This window comes from Cupressus sempervirens, chromosome 8, assembly GCF_028749045.1.
Source record: "Cupressus sempervirens isolate cs-2001-9-10 chromosome 8, ASM2874904v1, whole genome shotgun sequence".
Taxonomy (NCBI): Eukaryota; Viridiplantae; Streptophyta; class Pinopsida; order Cupressales; family Cupressaceae; genus Cupressus; species Cupressus sempervirens.
The window spans coordinates 589,418,130-589,443,438 of NC_143125.1; positions in this window are offsets into that span (position 1 = coordinate 589,418,130).

Sequence of the window (25,309 nt, forward strand, 5' to 3'; positions counted from 1 at the left end):
TAATAATATTAATACTATTATAGGTATAATAATAATAATATTGATACTACAGGTATATTAATACTTTATACTAATACTAATATACTATTAACTTAGTTATAAATTAAAGTCGTTTGCCTCCAAATATTTTCATAATATTAATATTATTGTCGCGAAGGAGGAAAACCTTAGCAAGTTTTCCCCCCAAAAGTCCTTTTCCTATATCGGATATCCGATTTCATATTGGATATCTGATTTTACTGGCATCAATTTCCAATATTTGACTATCCCTACAGACCCAACAACATTACTTTTTAACCTCTTTTTCCACGGGATTTGTAAAAAGTTGTGTTTTGGGGGCCAACCAATCAAAAAGAATTCGAAAATGTAACCTTAGGTGTTCGAATTTGTCATCTGAATGGGGAGCAGCAGTCGTCGAAAGGATAAATGTAAAAGGAAGATATCCAATGAAGACATTGCGACATATAGGGAAAGGGACAAAATGAAACACCGAAAAAAAAAGACAAAGTATGTTAAATATCAATCAAGTTGACGATGACTTAATAGAAGGTGAAATCATAGAGTTAGATAATGAAAATGTACAGTTGGGGAATGAAAATGTACCTATTGAAAATGATAATGCAGAAATTGAAAATGTAGAGATTGAAAATTTTGAAGAAGAAATGCCACCAAGTCATAATCCAAATTGCATAATTGACCATGTCGAAGATGACAATGCATAGGAACCTAATGCACAAGAACCTTACATATATCCTAATTATAATCGACATGAAGGTTCTAAAACACCAAAATGGATAATTGAAATTGATGAAACGATTATGACTAGTTTAGAAGGAAAAAAATTAGAAAGAACCATTCAGTTATGGGCTTCAAGACTATATCAGATGTTTTTCGGCAACAAGACAGTGGTAGAGCAATGTCAGCTTTTCATGCACTTATTAAAGATGCAAAAGATGAGACCTATGGTTTCCAAATTGAAAATTCGTGTCAATAAAAAGTTGGAAATAAATTTTATTATTGTGAAGAATCTTTTCAGTGCTCTCAATAGCATTGGGAAAAATAGTAGAGAGAAGGATAATAGAGCTGCTCGAAGGGTTATTACAACCTCTTTGGTAAGTCATCATTTGAGAAAGGGTAGATATATGACAAAATTTTTTATTGATTTGAATCTAAATCATACTACTTTGAGAAGAGCACTTAGTCGATGAGAGAAAATTGATGATCCTCTTCAAAATGAAACATGGGCATTTGGTGGGAGACTTCCATGTTTTGATAAGAAGCTATTCGACGATGTGAAGGAAGAAATTATACAATTTTGGCACTCTAACTCACGAGTATCACCCAATTCTAAAGATGTCTTAAAGTTGAGAATTGGCATCAGAGACTGCACGCCACATCCTAAACACTATTTGGAGGTAAGTCAAACTATGTTGTTCAAACAATTTAGAGAGAGTCATCCAAGTGTTCATATATCACAAAGGGCTTTTGAATGTTTGAAGCCATTTTATTATGTGCCACTCAAAATTTGAAATACATGTTGTTGCAAATATCATGTTGAGTTTTCTATGCACCATGAACTATTACGCTCCATCCGTTCTACTTTGCATAGTAAAGAAATGTTGGAGGATTGTGGGGCTAGTGGGCTTCCAAAATCATCAAGAGACTTGTTAGATCAACTCTTATGTTGTAGAGTTGATGTTTGTTCCTTTTATAAAAATGCTTGCTTAAATGAGAAGTGTTTAGAATGTGGTGACTTATCCAAGTTTGACACATGTTTCCATGAGGGGTGTGAACAAGATCTTGGAAAGACAATAGTGAAAAAAGGGTCTATGAAATGGTGAAATACACATTGAAGAGTGGTAGTGAGAGCTCTATATGTGAATTGGTTGGAAAAGATATCAATGTGGCCATGAAGACCATCCATCATTTGCGGCCACCCCATACCGAGGAGTCTCCAAGGTGCTCTAAGTGCATTTGGAGGTCGATCTTTCGAGGGTCATAGCTCAGAGCTCGTGAGGGCTATCAATGAACTATCAAATGCTATAGGACAATGATCATGAGGCCTAAAATAACCTATCTCATTTTTGAGAGATCAAATTCCATTTGGATTCAGCACAACGATCTCGCTTGATGCCAAAACTCACAATGTGCCTCAGTTCATAGGTGCACCACAGCATAATTTTGAAACCACTGATCTTGGCATCGAATCATCAGTGCCATTAGCTATGGATGGGTGGGTGAACCCTAGTCACACCCTTGTTCTGGCCACGAAGACCATCCATCATTTGCAGCCACCCCATACCAAGGAGTCTCCAAGGTGCTCTAAGTGCATTTAGAGGTCGATCTTTCGAGGGTCATAACTCAGAGCTCGTGAGGGCTATTGATGAATTGTCAAATGCTACAGGACAATGATCTTGAGGCCTAAAATAACCTATCTCATTTTCAAGAGATAAAATTCCATTTGGATTCAGCACAACGATCTCGCTCGATGCCAAAACTCGCAGTGTGCCTCAGTTCATAGGTGCACCACAGCGTAACTTTGAAACCGCTGATCTTGGCATCAAATTGTTAGTGCCATCAGCTTTAGATGGGTGGGTGAACCCTAGTCACACCCTTGTTCTGGCCACGAAGACCATCCATCATTTGCGGCCATCCCGTACCGAGGAGTCTTCAAGGTGCTCTAAGTGCATTTTGAGGTCGATCCTTCGAGGGTCATAACTCAGAGCTCATGAGGGCTATCGATGAACCATTAGAGGAGACAAGTTTGTAAGGATGGAGTGGCTTAGTGTTTTTGCTAAAATAAGTTAGTGGGAAGGCTTTATTAGAGGGTCTTGGCCAAACTAGTGGGGTGTTTGCCCACTCTCTAATTTTAGAGACACGTAGGTTTTGGAGGGAGATTAGGGGAGCTCTACTACAACTATCCTTACCCTAGCTTGGACCAAGGTTGGTATCTCAAACTTGCTTATTTTCTATTTCTTTCTTTCAGCATGGTCAAGAAAATATGCAAGTGTGGAGTTTATCAATGGAGTATGCATTGCATTGCATTGTGGAGTAGCATTGATGTGAGTGCTTGAATGGTGTTCATTCCATGTAGATTAGTGTGACACCATTGTGCATCTTGTTGTGTTGTGTGGAGTATTGTGAGTATGAGGTTTGGATTTCATCTATTTCCTTGTTGTATTATGGGTGTTGATATTGTGTTGTGAAAATGTGATGTGCTCTTGAAAATTTCTTGTTTTATTTCTACTTGGTTTTGTTTTCTTATTTTGTGCTTGAGTATTGTTATGGGCATGGGACTTACACTCACCCTTGTGGGAAGGGAAGAGAAGTCCAGTGTGAAGGGCTTAAGTTGGGTTCAAAAAATGTATTGAGAACCTTGGAGTATGGGCTCCATTGTATGCCATAACATTTCATATCTTACTGGGGGTGATAAGGAAAGTATGGTGTAGAAAGGAAGTTTGAGGAGTTATAGCTGATGGTAGTGGGTTTGGAGGAGGAAATGTGGAGGCCCCGAGAGGGCATTAAATGGTTCATTTATGATAGCCCCAAGAGGGCATGAAATTTGGTGAATTATGATAGCCCTGAGAGGGCATGAAAATTGTTTATTGCAAATATGGTTCGGTATGGCAAGTCTCCATTTTAGAACACACCTTCACCCTATGTTTATGGTTCCATCTGTGAAGCCATTGTGAAATAGTCTTGGGGGGGAATTGTTCAAGTTTGAAATGTAATGTTTATGCATTGAAAGATTGTATGTGTATCCTAGTTTAAGCCTTGTTCCCTAGCGCGGGGGTGGTCTCTTTGAGGCCTATGGTTAGGTGGAAAGCACCCATGGTCCTTGTTATTTTGTTGTGTTGCATATGATGATTTGTGTCCAAGGGAGCAATGGAAATGACTTAGAATGATCATCTTGCAGATCGATGTTGGATGAGAAAACTTGACATTGTGCCCTCATTTGTGAAGGAGGATTCACCAGCTTGTTCATGTTCTCAACGATCATGTTGGACAATGTTCATGCTACTCATTGTCCATATCTTTCAATGTCCATGTTCTTTATGGTTTTAAAAAGTCCCTTATGTTGCCCCATTGTGATGGAAGGAGATTGTATCATTGTTACCTAATGTACGTGTAGAAGAAATAATTGATAAGGTTGTATATGCATGTTTCATTTGGAGTTTATATTGTTATGAAAGCATTGGTACGAGTCACAGATTTTCTTTGACATCATTGTTATCATTTGAAAATGTGAAAGAAAGTTTTCTCCTTGTGGTATTGTAAATGACTAGTTGATAATAACAATCCATAGATGTTATGTGATACCATTGATTGTATAAATTTAAAACTTAGTAGATTGCTTACAATCTTGTTGTGCACTCAATAATTTGGAAGGAAATTTTTATGTTCATATCACATGCATGGATAACATTGATTTTAATTGCCAAGCTTAATGCAATTCTAAGCAAGAAAATCATCAAATTAATTTTATGATATAACAAAATGAAGTTTTTTGTAAGAGAAGACATAATAAAATCTATGAGATACATTGCTGTAGGCATGCATTTTCCCCTCTAGAAAATGTATGGTAAAGGAAAATAAATCCCTTCGTTAATATAGAGCAATAAAATATTAAAGAATATTCCCAGATTCTAGACTACTATCCAATAAAAATAAAAATAATAATAGCATATAGAGACTAATGAGTGTCCTAGACTAATATATTTTCTAAGTGACAGAATGGTACACATTACAATCTTGTGACCTCTAAGTCACATCCAAGACTCAAATAATAAATTAATAATTAAATAAATAAAGGCATATTAGTGTGCATGTTAGAGAATATGACAAATTTAAATATTTAACTCAAAAATAAAATAAAAGCCAAGATTGATTGGATGTACATATAATAGGGTTTTAATATGAAGTAAGTTGTCGGGATGATGGGATTGGAGAATCAAGGATAAGGATGGATGGTGGATTAAAATAATAACTCAAATCTAGTTTTATCTAGTCAATAAAGCACATTGATACATTGATACATATATGTCAGAACGACAAGGTATGTTATATACAAATCTTATTTATACGCTTGCAAATAATCCTTGCATAAACAATTCATCTAACAAATTTAAATTGACACACTCAATACGATGGTGTAGTTGGATGTGTTTAAATACAGATCGTGAATTATTATTGAGTTAAGTACTTTGAATTGGCCCTTAGACTTACTAAGAGTTCCTCATTTTATGTGCTTACTAATTCGTACTATGAAACTACCTTGAATCTTAACATGCTTTGATAATAATAATATTGATAGTGAGAAAGTGAGCTTATGGTGAATAGTTAGATGTAATTTAATGTAAAAAGTAAATGTAATAGTATAGTAATTATAGTAATTATAATAGTAAATGTAAAAGCATGGCAATGTAGCTAGATTAGTTAGTAGTTGATGAGCTAGATAGTTAGTAATTGTCTTTTGTTAGAGTGAGTTTAATTTATGTATTGAAATAGTAATTTTTGTGTTTAGAAAACTGTAGTGAGTGCTAGTTTGGTGAGGAAGCAATGTTGATAGATAATGAGGATATAGTAATATAGTAATTATCACATTAATATATATTGTAATGATTAATGAATTTGTGTACATTGGTAATGAGGATAATAAGTAATTCTGATCCCCTTCCCTTACATGCTAGAATCACGACCTAGTCCATATGATACAACCGACATACCCTAATAGAATATTAGTATTAGAGGCTTGTTAGGATATGAATTACCTCACTAATTTATGAGTGTTGTATCTTGAACTTTCTCATTTGACTCGTGACGCTAACTTGAACTAGACTATCATCCAATCTATTTGAAAACCACCTGTGACTAAAATGTTAACACCTTCACACTATTAACATGAGTCTTGAATTCCTATTCAATGATAACCTTGTTTTACAATATTTAATTTCTTATGCGACTTCATAAGCTACAAAAAAAATAAAAAATTGTTGTGTTTTTACTAGTAAAATTTAGGGCATGACACATGATCCACGATAAATTGAACAATACTAAATACTAAATTAATATGTATGTCATTGTGCACGTAAATGAAAAATATATATATCAAAATACATGTATCCATAGAAAAAATTTTACACAAATATATATGAAATATCATGTATCCATAGACAAAGTACTCAAATATATATATATCAAAATACATAGATCCATATACAAAATGTGGTTGATCCTGCCATCAGAATGTGTATAATATCAATGTTTCTGTATACAATGTGGCATATGCCATCTCAAAATGTCTCATGATGCATCCTATGAAAACTATACTATCCTAGGGTGTTGGTGGATGATCAAAATGCAACCTCTTCGCTGCACTAGGTGGATCGGATGCCTCCTGCATAAACAAAAAAGGAAAACCCAAAGTTAGACTGCTAAATTTATATGATTCTACGTATCTAACATTGAATTACTCAAATGCATAATGATATTTTCCATATTGGAGATTAATACTATAAAAATTTCATAATAAATACCTCTCTCATCAACCTCCTACGCCGGTCAGGAGTCCTCTCGTATGCCCTCGAAAATGCTGGTACCTCTGTGATTGTGGACCGTATATGTTCAAATACCTTTGTCAGATGAATCTACAATTTAAACTATAACATTATAATTCATAGCATGCTAAATTTATAACATATTTAATCATGAATTCAAACTACAACTTACTATTGTAGGCTCCTCCTCAGGACTGAGTGGCCTCATCATCAAATCTACATAACTATCCCATCGAACCTCATGTGCACTAGGAGTCTCTTATGAGATAAAAAATAGTAGTTGTTAATATCATGAAAATTAGTTTTGAATTTATTTATGAAGATAAGTGATGCAAGATCATCCCATGCTCATCAGGGGAACATTGAAGATTCAAGGCATTACAGAGGTCATGGAACATCTCTTGAAGTCAATTGGGCAATCCTTGCACCAATTATGGCTCATGGAAGCATACAAAGTTATAATGTTGGAATCATATGTGGAAGAAAGTTGTAATTGGGCATGAGATAGGATTTTAGGATTTCATATGGTAGATGAGTCATTTGATAGGTTCATGTAGGTTGTCATGATGATATCTTGTCATTAGACAAGTCAAAATGTTCTAGAATTGAGTTTTGGGGTTTGAACAAGTAGGCCCTAGTTTTTAATCCATTTTAAGGGGGGTTTTGAATTTTGGGTGTTTAGGAGTGTGACCAAGACCTATAATCTTGAAAATCCTTAGTATGCTGGTCCCTTTGTTAAAGCCTTGGTGTGTCTAATTCCTCCTTGTGTGTCCCAGAGTTGAAAGGTACATAAGTAGTGTCCAGAGATTTCTTGGTGAGGAAAGAAAGAGAATCAATGAGTTGGCCCTTGGGAAGGAAGAAAACTTGTTGTGAAAATGCCTCCTAAAAATCAAATGGCTAGAGAACTTGAAGAATTGAGAGAAGAGTTGGAAAAAGAGAAAAGAGAGAAGAGAGAACTTGAAGCATCTAGAGTGAGGGAAGAAAGACAGATGAGAAGAGAGAGGCTGAAGCTTATTGCAAGGATAGAATCCTTAGAAAAGGAAAGGCAAGAACCTAGAGGAGAAGAGGTTAGAGGAAGAAATCATGGAGAGAACCATGAAGAAGAAGAGGTTGGTAATGCAAGGCAAGAGCATGAGACAACAGATGATCCTAAAGAAAGGAGATTTATGAGAATCATTAAGGCAGTACAAGGTAATGGTGGGAAGAACCATATTGATTTTCCAATATACCAGGGTAAAATGGATAGTGAAGAAGTGCTAGGGTGGATAGAGGCCCTTGAGAACTACTTTGATCTTGAAGACATAGAGGCAGATAAGAAGGTAAAAGTAGCAATAGTAAGACTGAGAGGAACATCACTCACTTGGTGGACTAGTGTTTAGAATGAGAGAGAGGAAAGGTGGTGCAGGGAACCTAACCTATGTGGCAAGGGGGAACAAGTATATCTATTGCCGGACACCTTGCCACTCCATGAAAGCGAGGATTCAAGTAGATTAGGAAGTTGGAATAAAGGTTTGGTCCATATTTTACAAGTTGGTCTATGTTTTGTAATAAAGGCACATGTAAGGCCCACAAGCATTTTGGTGTGGTTATAAACCAAGTGACTCCATGGGACCAAAAGGCCTTAGAATAGGGTATTTAGAGTCTAAACAGTATTAGCAAAAAGTGGTTGTTTGTTTGTTTTATGGTTGGGAATGCCTATATGGTTGTTCCAATGGTCATGTAGACCTTTATATATGTCATATGTGATCTCAGTTGAAAGGGGGAGATCCGAATGTATGGTGGTTTGGAGAAAAAACAATAAAAACTTCAATTTTCTAGAAATTTACTTAGTTGCATTTAATAAATCCATATGACCAATTTTGAGTCAATGGAATAGTTTAGAAAGTTAGGGAATGCATAAAAACTATAGTTTGAAATTTGAATTTCAAATTCAAACGGTCATATTAGTTTTGGAGGGAAAGTAGTAATTTGGTATTTGTTTGATTAAATAAGCTTTTGTAACCAACTTGGTCGGTTGGACAGGTGCATATAAGCCTATTTAAGTTGTAATGAACATATGCAAGACATGAATCATTATTGGTATGAAAAAAATCACAGAAATTGTATAGAACAAAAATCATACTTTCCTCTGTATCAATTAAAAAAATAAAAAATAAATGATACTTATACATACAATGGGGCTCTCTGTGCGAATGAAAATCCCTGATGATCTAGGATGCCGAATCTATACAGGCTCATCGCCAGTAGCCACACCCTATATACAATAAATAATATAATTAAATGAGATTACCAAAAACATTTTACAAGAATGAATCAATATTTAATCAATTAGAAAACATCTAATTACCTTTCCTTTGTCAATGCATGCTGGCTCACCCCCTGCACTTTGTCCCCACAGGGCAGGTGGTATCTGCAAGATAAAAGAAAGATTAGCAACCATATATGCTACAATATCAAATAGAAAAAAGAAATGCGAACACAACATAATGTACCATAGATGTCTCAAGACCAAATGAAATGGCCGAGAGTGTAGCATCATCTATCTATCTGAGCTCCTCCTCGGTCATTAACTAAACATGAATGAAGATCACATACATGTAAAAGTCAGTATGGCTTAAAAATTAAAATTAGTCTATTATAAAAATTAACTTTAAATCACATATGTCATAACAAAAAAATGTATACACGTACCGACACCGAAGGAGTCCATGCCTCTGCATTCTCCTCCTCTCTCGCATTAGGGTCTGTAGCCTCTGCACGTGCGTCTGGTGTATCCTCGTCTAATACAAAATGATACTTAGGAAGATCACCTATGGGACCCAGGCAAATATTCTTGCATGTAATGCAAGTGTGAGGCACACAAACGTGTGATGAGCTAGCTAATGATGAACTGGCACCAACATCATCAACACGAGGAGGCAGGACTGACCTAGCCTGAGATATCATTAGGCTACTTAGCCTATGAATGGCTCTAATGGTCTGAGAGCTAGCCTCTACCATCTGGATGCTACACTCGAGGAGGGGGGAAGATATTAGGGTGGGGGGGGATAAAAGTGCCAAGTTTCTTCTATTGGGAAGAGGGTCTATCCTGAGGAGCTCCTAGTTCTAAGCCCATGTTGGGCTTCATGCTCCAATAGTTCACTTTAAGTTTCAACACAAATTTTGCATATAATTTTCTAAGGAAATAAAATGGTATGTCTAAATTTCCATGTGGAGGGATATCAAAGACCATCCACCAACAGTCCCAAAAATTTGCACGTATGGTGTCATTTGTGCACCATTTAATCAATAGTTTGGTTTTTTTTGGGTCAACTGGTATATCCATTTTTGGGTTAGCAAAAAGGCTTGCCAAATCGTCTTTGGTTATGTTGAGGGCTACGACCTCATCATAATCCAAACCATCATCAAACATCCAGTGCATTTCATCACGCCAATGAAGAGTGGCATTTTGTTGGTTTGTAAGGGTTTCAATGTTATCCACTATGGTGTTTAACGTGGATAACATAGGAGCCAGTGCAGATACATTATTGTATGTTCTATGCAAACCTCTCAACTCAGTGAGATTTTCATTTATCAAATCCTCGATTCGAGGAGGGTTTTGACGAGGTAGAGGATCATTTGGTGGACGGTTTTGTGGGGATATTGGATTGTTTGGTGGTGGGTTGCGAGGAAGATTATTCCTTGCCTCAATGTCATCATTTTGATCAGCTATTCCTATTGAATTGCAAAACGTAATATATATTAAAAAAAAAATCTAAATTTTAACCATTTTTGTCAAAAAAACCCTAGATTCAACTAAAAAAAACAAAATCATGTTAAAATCTATTAAATTTAGGTTAAAAATGAGTCAGGGGGGGAAAAAACATACCTGATATCTGATATCTGATTTGGTATCTGATATCCGATCCGCGATGACAATACTGGCCCAAATTCACATAAAATAAAGGCTGCGGGTCTATGATTTTGTTTAATCCAATGCACAGGTATCAGATATCTGATATTATATCGAATATTCGATATAACATCGGATATCCAATATGACAATATATATAATATAACATATAATATATAATATATATTGCATTTTATATATTTTTATATTATATTTTATATTTATTATATTAATTTACTATTTATTATAATATAAAATATTATTATTATATTATATTATTATAATTTATAATATATTATACTTTTTTATTATATATTATATTATAAGATATTACTTTTTATTATTACATTATATTATATATATATATATATTATACTACATTACTATATATTATAATATATGAAATATTATATTATATTATTATAATATAATATGTTATTATAATATTATTATTATAGTATAATATTAGACGATTATAATATAATAATAATATTATTATTATATTATAGTATAATAATAATATTAAATAATAATAATAATATTATAATATAATAGTATGATATATTATTTAATATTATTATTATTATTTTATATCAATAATAATAATATTAAATAATATATCATACTATTATATGATTTTAATTATTAGTCGGATATTGGATTTAAAATCGGATATCTGAAATTATCCAATATCTGATATGGTATCAGATATCCGATATGGTATCGGATATCCGATAAGGCTCGGCTTAACCTTCCAGGTTTGGTTCCTAGATAGGTAAAAAAAAGTCAGAGTGGATTTTGAAGCACTTTTAGGCATCTTCAAACTCTTTTTTTTTCACATCACCACTTTTTGGCACACCATGATCCTGCACATACCCTAATTAAAGTGTTACCAAAAGTTGAGTCCATGATTTGAAAAATTGACTTAGCAGTTTGTTTTTGTTGTGCAAAAGCATGAAATTTTTCTGTGTTTTTGTCTCCTTTTTGTAACCAAATTTCCCTAGACTTTTGTCTCCAATATTCTTCCTCCCTATTACATAATTCCTCCCATTCATGCTAAAGCTCTTTTTGCTTAAGATAAGTGTCACTATCCATCCCAAACTGAATTATGGAGTAATGAATTTCCTCCAAGTGCTTCTTAACAACCTCTTTCTTCTTGAAAATATTCTCAAAAACTTGTTGATTCCAAACTTTGATCTTCTTTTTGATATGCTTCAATTTACTAGCAAATTGATGCACTTTAGATCCTAGAACAAAAGGAGCACTAATCCACCATTGTTTTAAAATTGGAAGAAAGTGTGGATGGTGTAACCACATGCTTTCAAATTTAAAAGATGACTTATGTTGAGTATGATCTATAGATTCTAATTGATCAATGTTTATGGAAATTGGAAAGTACTCAGATTCTAATGAAGACAATATCTCTGAGTGAAAACAAAAATTACCTAATTTCCATTCATGAGAGATAAGGAATCTGTCCAATCTAACTAAAATTTTTGCAAAACCAGATCTTCTATTTGTCCATGTAACCTTTCCATTGGAAGGTTGAATATCCATTAAATCATTATTCTCATAAAATTGAGCAAAATCTTGAATGGTTTTAATGGGTAGGAAAATGCCACCAACTTTCTAATTTTGATTCAAGATTGCATTGAAGTCACCCCCAAGAATAACAAGATGAGAGTTTTGGAGTTGAATTAACATTGCTAGTTCATCCCAGAGTTTCAACTTGTCTTGAGTAGAAGTAGGACTGTAAACATTAATCAAAGTAAAAGAAACATCAAAATCCAACACCTGCAACATTTTCCAGTTTTCTTGTTGTTGAATAAGGTGACCCTAAATAGTTACTGGATTCCATAAGAGAGAAAGACCACTAGAAGCTCCAATACTGGGAGAATGTATTGAAGACCACCTTAGCCATTTGGCCACAATTTTTTGAAATGAATCTTGTGATAGTTATGTTTCTTGTAGCAACACAATATCAACTTTCATGGATTCAATAAACTAGTGAATCCTACTTCTCTTGTCAAAGGCATTTATGCCTCTGACATTCCATGAGACAAATTTCTTTTCTAATAAGGAGAATAGTTTGTTCTCCTTGTCACTCTCTTGTTCACAAAAAACTTGTCATCTAATATGGTCTAAATGCCTGAGGCAATCTCTTTTTGGTCTTGAATCCCTTAGGATGTCCTCTTAGTTTAGGTGTCTTGAAAGTCAGAGGTCAAAGAGAGGGAGACTGAACAATTGAAAAAGTTTGATGAGGATCAAAACTATTATTCTAAAGAACAAATTTAGATTGATCCTTATCAGTCTTAGAATCTCTCAAAAATGTCTCTCCAAGTTGGGAATCTGACTTATCAGCCACTTGTTGAAAAATACAATCTTCCATACTATCTGGGATAATCTAAGATAGAGACTCAGGTTGATCCTTATCAGTCTCATGTTCCCTCCAAAGTGACTCTTCATGTTGAAAATTTGAATTAACTACCACTTGGTGAAAAATGATCATTTTAACATCTAATGGATCCTCATCAATGCATGATTTGAGGAACAAATCCTTATTCTTTGCTTGACATGTTATTTCTACAACTTGAATAGTCTTACAACTAGAAGCTTTCTTTAGGGCAATTTGAATGTTCCATTACTGAAATTCTTTGTGTAATAGATCAAGATCCCTATTTTCATAATTTTCTATATGAAATCCTTCTTCCTTTTCTATACCAAATACTATATTATTATTAATTGTAGAAACAATCTGATCTCTAACTTGAAGAGCTTTCTAGTCAACATATTGGCTTTTAGAAAGAACATTACTTGATTTGTGACAAACTAGTGGCAAATCTAAATATGATTGTTCCAAACCATCCAAATTGGAGATATGTATAGAAGGATTGACTAATAGGAAATCATGAGAGACCTTCAACTCAGCTAACAAACCTTGGATAAAAGGCAAAACCAACTATAATAACATAGAAAATTTGATTGTTGTGGAAAAAGCTAGATCCTAATTTTTAACTGAAGGAACCAATTGAGAAGAAACATGCCATCTATACTATGTAATGATTCTGAATGTACTTTATGAGCACATAACTTAGGGTCGATATTGTAATTTGGGAAAACTTCTTGTATGTTATGAATAGAACATTGGCATTGAGTATTAAAATGACCCAACCTATCTTGATACTTATGAACTATTTGCTCATTCTGAATTAAAATAGACTGATCCCATAAACCCCACTAAGAATTTATGACCAAGCAAGAGGGAAGAGGATGTTGCATATCTAACAACAAATAGACTCTCACATCCAAATGCGATCGATCATAAGGAACAAGATCATGCTTGAGGAAGATTCCCAACTTGTTTGCAAATATTTCAATAATTTGAGGATACCTATATTCTAGGGGTAAAGAGGGGAAGGATATCCAATTTGGCATAAAAGGAATATTAAGAGATTGAGGATTAAAATTAGGGACCCAAATCATAATAAATAACCTAGATCCACAACAAACCCATCGTTTTTGCTTATGCACCAGATCTCTATGTGCTTTACCATCAAAAATGGCTACAAAAATTTTTGAATCTAAATCAATATAGAAAATATCCCTTTAACCAAACCAAGGTGAATGAGCCTAATCTTTTATAGAAGATAAAAGCAGAGTATTAGAGGAAAACTTGCCAATTAATGCAGTTTGATGAAGCAAATTGATGGAGCTTTGCAACATATGATTTGGTAGTGTAATCATCACCCTATCTATAGGCTGATCATGAATCTCATTTAAATTGGGATCAATCACTTGCTTCTTTCTCCAAACTTGATGATTTTTTGTTGGTTTGAAGGGGGCCCTTATAGGTTCTTGAGCATTTTTAAAAACCTTAACAACAAGGACTAATTTAGAACCTTCTATACTATTGGGTTTACTATGAGAAAAATGAGACACATCTGTAGGTATATCTTCTATATCTTGTACTTTATTTGTGGCTAACTAAGGTTGATAAGGAGGACCTAGAGGAAACCCTTGACAAATATCAAAACTTGGTTGTTTGGTTTGCTGACCATTCTTTCAACTTGGATTTGATTGACTCCTACTCACTGGAAACTTGGATTTGCTCCAGTCCTGGGGCACATGTTGCTAAAGTCATTTTGAAGCCCACTTCAAAGATTCTCCTTTTTCAAATGTCGAACCATACTCATATTGTGATTTCTCCCCAGACTCCTACTGATGGTTATCATGGAATTGAGGATTAATAAAGAAGGGTTTAGTTGGTTGAACCACTACTTTCCTTAGAATATTGATTATTTTTTGAGCAAAAATGAGTTTCCCAAAAATGGTAGCATTGGAATTGCAATTTATCATGATTCTTTGTAGCTTGCTACACTATAGGAATTGAAGATAAAATAGTTCAAAGGGCATCAAGAGACGATTGTTATTTTTTGAAAACCCTAGGTTGATTTTGACCTATCTGCACATTAGTTGTTGAATCTTTCTATGCTCCTTGCCCTATATCTATGCTAGCATCTACAACTGCTCACACCTCTCTTCTAGCTCCTACACCTATCCCTTCCTTTGCACCTAGACCAATACCTGCTCTTGCTCCTACCTTTGCCATCCCCTAATCCATCATATATATCAAACTGTAATGCAAAGGAGGGTTATCATATTGCTTAATGTTAGAGAGGAAAAAAGGCAAAAATCAAACATTAATTTTATCCCCATAATGAATATGCTTAAGAATGGGAAAATGGTAGCCATGGAATGTAGTGCACCAACCATAAAAGGTCAAAATTTAATTCATAACAAAGAAAAATTACATAGAAATAGAGGATGAACTGAGGTAAGAGCATACCCATTACTAGAAGGCACAATAACTAGTTTTCCCTCTTTCTTGAAGAAGTTTTTATGGTAATTTTGGAAATCTTTTTTTCTCTTTCTCTCCACATTTTTACTAGAATAACCACATCACATTGCCTTTACTATGAGTTGGACAACATTACAAAATATTTCACACTTAATATCATCACCTAGTCATCCTACTATGATTTCATAAAGGTTATCATTAGCTAGCTATTAAAACCCCTTAGAGCCTACACATAATGGATTAGGCTTGCTTTCTCAAAGATATCCTAGATATCTATGCTTTTGCTAAGTTCCTCATAGCTCCTAGGTTCATTTTTTTTTGATGGACCGCCCACTTTCCTCACCAAGCTAAATAGAAGCTCCTAATTAGACTACAACATAAACATCCTAGGAATAGAACCAATTGCCTCTAGAGAAATCACAGGAAAAACCATCTTAGAACTTCTCACAAAGATATTGAAATGAAAACCTTAGTATCAATATTATTCATTGCATTTCTAAAATAAAATTTTCAATGACAAAGAATAATTGGCTATGAAAGACAAGACAATTAACACTCATAAGATGAAATAAAAATGCTCAAAAACTTACCCTTTCTATTTATCAAATTTCTAGTGATTTTACACTCAAGATCTTTCTTAACAATTATTCTTCCATGATTAATTTCCACCTACTCATTAATAATTTAACTAATAAGCATGAGGCAAGTCATACATCCCTTCACAGTAAAATTGTAATCTTTTAAACTAGGCTTGCTAGTGGATTCAGATAAAGGATAGTGGGAAAACCTTATTTTATTAATTTTTGAAATATTTTTACCAAAAATACTAAAAAGGGGTTGAAAATTAACCTAATCCATGTTGGCTCTCCATGTTAGATCTCACTAATTAACATAAAAATATATGATATTATCATTGTAGTAAATACAATCACCATATCTAGACCAAGTTAAGAGGGTCCAAACATAAATAAAGGAAATAATCTCATTCCACCTCTTATTCTAGAAAAATATTTCTTATCATTATCAATTAAGGTTTTGTGTCTAGTGGGCCAACATCCTTCATAGGATTCATGACATGGCTTAACAACCTCTTGTGGTTCTATACGACTATTGGTTGTGTCAGACATTGATAGATCATTTTTTTTGGTGTAATGGAAACCTTGGCCTTTCTAGTAATTGGTATTAGAGCATAGTTACTTAGAGAAGGCTTAACATCTTGAGTAAGATCCCTATGGATATGGAATAGCTATAGAAGAACCCAAAAGAAGATCTTTAGAAAATTGATATTCTTACTGAATAAAGAGATGCTTTGAACAAAATATATGAAGATGAAAAAAATTACATCAATTGTAAATTTGAAAGAGAAGATAGATCATTTCAAGTCCAAGAAAGAGCCTAAAGATCAGATCAAAGGATAGTGATGAAGTTTAAGGACAGAAGAAAGAAAATGAGATCCTAAAGCATGAACTAAAGATTACTAATTTGAAGTTAAGTCTAAAGGATGATGACAATAAAATTTAAATAGATTTGAAATCTAAGAATGAAGATCTGAGATCTAACCTTACTAAAGTGTCACTGCACTTGAGTGTACCAAGTTTCAATATGTAGAACTTGAAAAGTACTATACTATTGCGAAAGTAGAGATAACTTAGTCTAAGAAACAACTTGAGAAATTGTATTCTAGTAGTGAGAAACTTGATGAAAAAATCTTTATATAAAGACCTTCTTATGATAAGACTGGTCTTAGATATTTCATTGAAGAAAACTCAACTAAGAAGTCTAAATAAAGAAAGGAACCATATCCCAAGAATCATCAACCTATGCAAGGAAAAGAAGATCTAAACAATATTGAGGCAAGTTAATTTGATAAAGAAGTTAAGCAAGCTAAATAGCTTGAGCAAGTTAATGAACCTAAATAGCTTGAGAAAAATAAATTACCTAAAGAAGTGAGATATGAATTCAACTGTAGATGTTATGCATGCAATGAAATTGTTCATATGAAAAGGGATTGTATAGGTAAGCCATTTAAACCTATTACTGATTTATATTGTTATAATTGTCATAGTTTTGGTCATAAAGAAGGTAATGTAATGAGCCTAACTTTGATAATAGCAACAACAATAGTAGAATGTTTAGAGTTACTAACCTTATAGGAAGAAGATATAATGAAGGAAACAATGGAATGAGAAGAAACATTATATATTATAACTACAAAAACTTTGGACATATTGCTAGAAATTGTAGAGCACCTATTAATCAACTTGGCCCAAGATTTGAAAATAATGTACCCATATGTTGATTATGTAACAACATGGGTCACATAGAAAGATTCTATAGAATGGACATGAGGAATAACACAAGGAATCCTAATTTTAGAAGGAACATGAACACGAATGTTAGAAGGAGTGATAACACCGGTAATAGCCAGAAAAATAACATGAAAGAACATGCAAAAGAATTCAAAGAAGTATTTGTAAAATCCAAAGATCCATCAAGTTCACATGTGGTGTTGGAAGAAAAACCAAATGAATCACCTAAAGGCATATTGAAGTCAACTATAGTGATTGATTCATCCTAATTAAATTGAGCATTTTCTAAAGGAATCAACATAAAAAAGGTAGTAAAAGTGTTAGAGGAATAATTAAAGTATGCACAATTAGTATGAGATAGAACATGATGTGTTGAAGCTATGGTTAAGTGCACAAAATATTTGGAGTTCATATGTGAGTGTGTAAAAGAAAAAAAGTCTCTTAGTAATTTGAAACAAATTTAATTAATTGTGTACTTGCATGATTAATGCAAAATTGAATTGGATGTGATTTAAGAGTTGAAATTGAGTTATTGATCACCATTCAGTCATGCAAGAGTTAAAAGAGAGCTTTGGAGAAAATTTAAGATGAATTAAAAAGTGTTTTAAAAGAGAAAATTGAAGCAAGCCCTAGTTCTATGGAATCAGGGTATTTATCATTTGCACAGTTATAAGTTGAAGTTTCAATTTGAAAGAATGGAAAGTCCCACAATATGTGATGCAAGTGAGAGGATTAGGTACAATTTTAAGAGACACCCATATCTCTCTATGAAGGATGATCCCATAGTAGAATTTTCACAAGTACCTCGTAATGTTTTACATGTCAAAGATGTTAGGGCATATATTCATTCAAAATTTGAGAGTATTGGTGATAGTGACATTCATAAAGACTTAGAAATAGTCTGAAATAGTGACTTCTCACTAAAGAAAGGGTTTAAACACTCGAATGAATTGAACATTATCAAGTAAATGCTTTACATCAAGTTTGATAACCATGAATGGACCAGAATTATGTTGAGAAGAATTTATGAGGAAATGTTCTGGGTAGGTGATATAGCCTTTATGATCAACAATCAACTAATTCATAAGATTAGTAGACTAAGTAATGAGGGTAGCAACCCTATAAATGAGAAAAATGTGAAGAAGTTAGTTGAGACTATCCGAAAAATGAAGTCTAATGGGAGAACCATGAGATTGGACATGATAAGAGAGTATGAAGTAAGATTGATAAGTAAGATCATTGGATACAAGATGAAATATAGTTCTAGGTTAAACTCCATACCTGCTAGATTTATCCATGTAGCCTATCTAATGATGGTTAAAAAGGAGAAAGTAAGCATGTGTGAAATCTTGAGATAGAAGCTATTGGAAAACATTGACAAAATTAAGAAGATAAAGAATGCAATGTTTAGATTTGAGTCCTTGAAAATACATTTATTTTTCCAAGAAATTAGAAGATTTCCTATAATGACAAATCATGAATGGGATACTAATAGTTATACAATGAGTGTGAGCACTTACCATTACATAAAAAATTAGAGGATAGAATGAAAGAGGATATTTGAAGGATAGTGGAGAATTTCCAAGCCGGAATGAAGTAAAGATATAGAATCCCTCCATCTTTGGTAGAGAATTATAAAGATGACATCTATTTCATGGTTAAAACTGACATGACATGCATGGAAGCAGTGGAATGAAGGGAGAAATTCATTAATCCTATGAGAAATGAGATGAGAGAAGAGTCAATAGAGGGTTATGAAAAGATAATCCTCGAGTTAGAAAGAGATAAGGAGTGTCCTAGATGGGGCACATATGAGGATAAAGCAAAGGAAGTTCATAATGAACTCCACAACAAAGATATTAAGAAGAGAGTGGATAAGAAGATTGATACCATATTGAAAGAAATAGGTATGAGCATAAAAGAGTATAAAGAAGCTACATGAGTAATTTCTCTAGTGATGAGAGAAAGCAAACAATCTAAAATTTTAATGAAAAAGCCTTTAGTAATGGATATTGGATCAGCATAAGGAGTTACAATATCTAGACCTTTAGCTAATGCAACTTATGTTGTATTTCTAAAAGTTTAGCCACAATTTGTACCACCAATTTTAGATGCTTAAAATCATCCCTAAACACTATATTAATTAATTTTAATATTGCCCATGACATCGTAATTAATTATTAATTAATTAATGATATTGCTCACATTCTTCTACTTATTTAATTAAATTAATTAATTAAATGAGTTCATAATCTTAATTATTTAAATCTAATTTAAATACTTCTAGCCTTAATGTGTTAAATTAATTTAACACATGATCCTCCATGTTTCCCCATTTTTAAATAAATTTATTTATTTAAACCCTCACATCCCATTAATTCCTCTAAACCCATGATTAAATTAAATCTCATTTAATTTAATCTTAATCCTAACCTAGAGCCTAGCCTATAACCATCATTTTCATCCTCTTAAGCCTACTTCTTCTCTAATCCCACTCAATCATTCATAATCTCTTTCCTAATCCCCCTCATTAGCCTAAGAGTGTGCTCACACATGTGTGAGATGGCATGCCTACACACTCCCCTTTGCACTCTTGTCTCCCACTCTTCTTCTCAAGTTTGTTCATGTGTGAGAAAACTTTGAATTCTTGACCATTTGCATGGCTTGCATGTCACCTTATGTGGCATCTACATGGATACCAACTCACCAAGCCCTCTCTTGAGCCTATAAATAGAGGCCTTGTCTCAAGCATTTGCATCTTCCATTATTGCATTGTTACCATGCCATTTTGAGTCTTGAGTTTTCATGCTAGGGTTTTCATTGTAGTTTGAGTTTTCATAGAGGTTTCTAGGTGAATGCTAACAATTTGGTAGCTAGTTTAGCTTTGCATTTGCATTATTGGTTTAGTTTACATGCATTTTCTCATCTCCATTTCATTTACATCTTATTTTCACTTGCATATCTAGTTAGTTTCTTTGTTGCATTTCATATTTTCACCATTGAATGCTTTAAGTATGGCTTTCTCCATAGCCATTTATTGAAGTATTCTTCATTTCATGTAGTTTAGGATCATATTGCATCATCACTCACATTTGCACATTCACTCAAGAGATTCACTCCATCGTTGTGTTTGGGAGAGCACACCAAACATACCCTCCATCTTAACACACCAGAAAGGCCTCTCATGGGTGCCTTTGTTGAGTTGTAGAGGTGGCTGGAAGACTTGATTTGTTGGTTGCTTGGAGTTGCAAAACTCAAGCAAGCATTAGTTTAATTTTCCTTCATTTTGATGAATTCTTGTTACATGTTTTGATTTAAACTAATGTTTGCTTGTTGATTCATGCTCTCAATAGGTCACATTTTCTAGCACACACTAGTTTAGAGGCATAAGCATGAAGAAGATGTGGGTATTATAAAAGAAAAAAAACATTTACCCCACCCAACACTAGAAGGTCTATGAGGTTAATTGAAGTAAAATAGGGGAAAATGGAATTTCCTGCTCACAAAAGAACTAAGAAAATGGCCAGTGGGCCTAGGAAGAAGAGAAAAAATTATACATGACATACAGAGAAGGAAGGCACATATAGTTGAGTCTAAATCCAAAGAATCAGACAAGGAAAAAGAGGAAAAATAGGTAGAGCAAGTGAAGGAAGAAATGGAGGAACCTACATGAAGGAAGCCATGGAATTCTAAAGTAGAGACATATAATAGTGAAATCATTAATAATGATATTTTGAACATAAATAGAGAAAAAAGATGAACTAACACCATTAGTTGAGGCACCAACAACAATGACATTTTTAGATGCACCATCTACATCACCAATATTAGTAGAAACATTGGTGGCATAAGTTGCCAAAGATACAATTATGATAGAGGCTACTCCATAGGTAACTATTGTTACTAACACTTTGCATATATAAAGTACAAAGACTACCTTGAACACAATAGAGGATCCATTTGAGGACTCTAGACCATCCATTGTTGACAATTTGGTGGATTATACCAATTCTAAGGATGAGGAAGAAGAAAAGATGAAGAAAGAAGAGGGATAAGGAAATAAAGAAACAGAGAAGAAGAAGGGGTTAGAAGAAAGAAAGAATAGAGAAGAAGAAAATAAAAGAAAAGAGGAAGAATAAAAGAGGAAAGTGGAAGAAGAGATGACAAGAGAGGAAGAAGAAAACTAGAAGGAATAAGAGAAGAAGAAGAAAAAGAAGAGGAGAAAGAATAAGAGGAGGAAATAGAGGAGTAAAGACAACAAAAGAGGATTAGAAAGAATTCGATGATAGTGATGGGTATGTGCAGGATCATGGTGTACCAAACTATGGCCTTAAGTGGCAGTGAAAAACCAGCAAATCAAGGCTATGTCAACTTGACACATAATTTTAAAGCGGTTTTGGACTTTATATCAAAAAGTTGTAAGAAAATAATCTGTAGGAAATTGAATCTAGTTTCTAAACTACAAGGCCTTATCTGAAGAAAAAATTATTTGATTGGTCAAAAGTTTGGATTTTAATGCAGTACTACAAAAATTTTAGGGCAAAAATAAAAAGTAGGTGTATGTCTGACCACCTTAATCATAATCAAATGATCATATTTTTAAATGTAATTTTAGATATAAAAAGTAGACTCATGCCTAGATGTGATGCATATTTTTGGCAATTTTTATTCCAAATAAATAATTAATTATGAATTTTCTACTATACTATTTTTAGAATTAAAAAACTCCTGTGTCTGACCACCTTAACTAGTTCAAAAAAAAAAATTTTTTTTTTTTTTTTTTTAATATACTAGTCAAAGCATAGAATGTGACACATCTTTTGGATTTCACAAATCTTATATCGTTTGAAAGTTATAGCTATTTTTCAACCAGTATGTCAATCAACACTTTGTAAATAACTCCATTAGAAAATAAGTAATAATTACTTACTAAACTGGTAATTTGACAAAACTTACATTTATGAAAAGCTAAGAACATTCTTAAGAAACCCTTTTCATTACATCAAATTTTGGTTAAAAAAAAGTCATCAGCTACATGCTTGAAGTAAAAAACACATAAGAACATGCCAAAAACATATTTTTGGGATGTTTTAAAGATGACCATATAAGGTTGGTATTGAAAGATATAGTAGGAATTATAAAGGTATTAATTGTTTTCATTTAGTATCAGGATGGGTGGGAAAAAAGTGGGAATAGATTTTGAAATTCTTTGAGGCATTTCAGAACTACATATTTTTAAGATTGCCACTTTTTGGCACACCATGATCCTGCACATACCCTGATGTAAGAGTTAACATTTTTACCATAGTTGAAGCATACTAAAATTGAATTTGATAGAATTGAATTTCAACATGAACCATGAATTTTATTACAAACCCTTGAGAAGACCAAATCTCCATTGGAATAAGAATTTGGGAATTTATTTTGGATATGATGATGATCAATCAGGTTTGATATCATCTTTGAGTAAATTGTTTGAAAATAATAAGGTGAAAAGTCTAGAAAAGACTTTGGAGGAAGTTTAAGAGAAACTACAAGATGTCATATTAGTTAAAGTAACATAGAAAAATCCCCAACTAAGAGCTAAGGAATTGGAAAAAGATTTTGATAATGAGCTTACTCATTTATCAGAAGTTGCAATGACATAAGCATAGATCAAGCACAATGCACAATTATTTGCTATAGTGTCCACAACTATCAAAAATGATTTGGTAACACTTGATATTTGCATCAAGGAACTAAGAAGATGCTTGAAAAAAGGAAGGACATTGCACATATAGTGCACCATGTCATACAAACATGTTAAGGATATAAATGATGTGCTTAATGGAAAGCTGAGTGAGTTCAAGTTGTAGAATCTAGTAAACAAGCTCTAGTAACTAGGCACAAAGATCAAAGATCTTAAAGTAGTCATTGTAGAGATTCATGATGACATAAAGATCATTGAGCTGAAAAAGGAGAGAATCATAAAGAGATTCTCATTATTGAGAAAACATTTTTCCTTGAAGATTAGTATTGTACAAAAATAATTGGATAAGTGTCTTAAACTAAAGAAATATTATGAGAAATTTGTTTATTATGATCTCAATGCAGTAGAAGTAGTGTCATATGGACTATGTGCTCTAACCAGTGTATTGGAGGTAGTCAAGGACACATCATAGAAAGAGTTTGAAAACCTAAAGTCAAAATTTGTAGATTGCATTTCCAGGATGTCAAACTCAACACAAAGGTAATGGGAATACAATTTTGACTTGTACATAAGTTTTGACACCTTTGTCATTGATGTCAAAGGGAGAGAGAGACAAGCAAAATTGTATGTGTATATAAGGGGGAGCAATGTAGAAATTGTATAGATTATAGTCAAAGGAGAAATTATAATATAGTTCAAAGATATAAGGAAAATATCATATATTGATGATCCACAATTTTGAAGTTTTGACATTTTATAAAGGCCACAACAAATTTTTTTCGTTTTCGAAGTTTATTTTGGGACTTAGCCAAATTTCCATATATTGTTATCAATGCAAAAGGGGGAGATTGTTGGAAATTTGGCTAGGTTAGACATTCTAAATTTTTCATTTATGATGACATATAAATCATATGAAATGAGTAGAGCATGAAGATGAAGATATAGTAGTTAGACTTAGAAAATTGTCTAAGTGTTACATGGTTCACATGTTACAATAGTTAGAGTTTTGATCAGCATGATTCACAAAATTCCTATTGGCACATGCACATTTTAGGAAGGATGGTACAAAGTATGTGAATTATATATCAGAGAGTGCAAGTTAGTACAACTAACACAAACAAAGTTATGATGATTTTACAAGTTAGAACAATGCATAGGCAAAAGAAAGGTTGATAAGGAAAAGGGTATTTTGGGAAAAGTAATTATTTTTTTTACCAAAATATTTACTTAAGTAATTAGGGATGACATCCTAGATGTTAAACCTAAGTAGGAAAGAGTTAATGTTGTATATTGATAAAGTGTATAAGGGTATGAAGGTTGGTTGGGTAGATATTTGTTAAAAAACAAGGTATAAAGGAAGATTGCAAATGCAGAGTTCTAAAAAAATGTGGTAATGTTTTGTGATGTTAATTCAAATGTATGATTAAAGGCATGTGAATTATGATAAAGTTTTGTGATGACTAGCAAGGTAAATATCAAATATTGAAGATATAAGTAGCAATGCAAAGGTTTTTGTATCTATCTTTTTGTATTGAAGAACTTCATTGTACATTGCATGTTTGGGTAGTGCACTCATCTTGCTTACATTTCCTAATTTTATATAAAAAATACTAATAGGGTTGAGGATTTTGTTGGTTTTTTAAAACTTTATGCTTCGAATTCTCCTAATGAGAATAGTATACATCTAGGGGTAGCTACTTCCCATCTACAACATACCCTTTCATACACTAGGCCAACTATAAGGTGAGACCCTTTTTCTACTTCAGGCTTTACAAAACCTAGGTGGGTGTACCTTGGATTCAATTATATGGTACTAATTGTTCAAAAGCATAGACTTGAATCTAAGAAAAGCAAATAAAACCCTTATTTCTCATATACTCATGCAATGAAAAAGATATGTAGTAGAAAATTACAAAAACTATGAAATCCACGAGCTAAGTGAACGCAACCTTTCAACTCTTAAATGGAAAGGGAAAAGGATGATTATAATTTTGGATTCAAAAG